This window comes from Triticum dicoccoides, chromosome 1A (assembly GCF_002162155.2).
Source record: "Triticum dicoccoides isolate Atlit2015 ecotype Zavitan chromosome 1A, WEW_v2.0, whole genome shotgun sequence".
Taxonomy (NCBI): domain Eukaryota; kingdom Viridiplantae; phylum Streptophyta; class Magnoliopsida; order Poales; family Poaceae; genus Triticum; species Triticum dicoccoides.
Window position 1 is genome coordinate 497,357,253 of NC_041380.1, and position 1,089 is coordinate 497,358,341.

Genomic DNA, 1,089 nt, shown 5'->3' on the forward strand with positions numbered 1-1,089 from the left:
GGGTTGTCAATCCCTACACGGCCACTTAGGAGAGTGAGATCTAATAGATATGATAAGATAATATTTTTGGTATTTTTGTGATAAAGATGCAAAGTAAAATAAAAGCAAAGTAAATAGCAAAGGAAATAACTAAGTATTGGGAGATTAATATGATGAAGATAGACTCGGGGGGCATAGGTTTCACTAGTAGCTTCTCTCGAGAGCATAAGTATTCTACGGTGGGTGAACAAATTACTGTTGAGCAATTGACAGAATTGAGCATAGTTATGAGAATATCTAGGTATGATCATGTATATAGGCATCACGTCCGAGACAAGTAGACCGACTCCTGCCTGCATCTACTACTATTACTCCACTCATCGACCGCTATCCAGCATGCATCTAGAGTATTAAGTTAATGAAAACAGAGTAACGCCTTAAGCAAGATGACATGATGTAGAGGGATAAACTCATGCAATATGATGAAAACCCCATATTGTTATCCTCGATGGCAACAATACCATACGTGCCTTGCTGCCCCTACTGTCACTGGGAAAGGACACCGCAAGATTGAACCCAAAGCTAAGCACTTCTCCCATTGCAAGAAAGATCAATCTAGTAGGCCAAACCAAACCGATAATTCGAAGAGACTTGCAAAGATAACCAATCATACATAAAAGAATTCAGAGAAGATTCAAATATTGTTCATAGATAGACTTGATCATAAACCCACAATTCATCGGTCTCAACAAACACACCACAAAAAGAAGATTACACCGAATAGATCTCCACAAGACAGGGGGAGAACTTTTTATTGAGATCCAAAAAGAGAGAAGAAGGCATCTAGCTACTAACTATGGACCCGTAGGTCTGAGGTGAACTACTCACACTTCATCGGAGGGGCTATGGTGTTGATGTAGAGGCCCTCCGTGATCGATGCCCCCTTCGGCGGAGCTCCGGAACAGGCCCCAAGATGGGATCTCGTGGATACAGAAAGTTGCGGCGGTGGAATTAGGGTTTTGGCTCCGTATCTGATCGTCTGGGGGTACGTAGGTATATATAGGAGGAAAGAGTATGTCGGTGGAGCAACAGGGGGCCCACGAGGGTGGA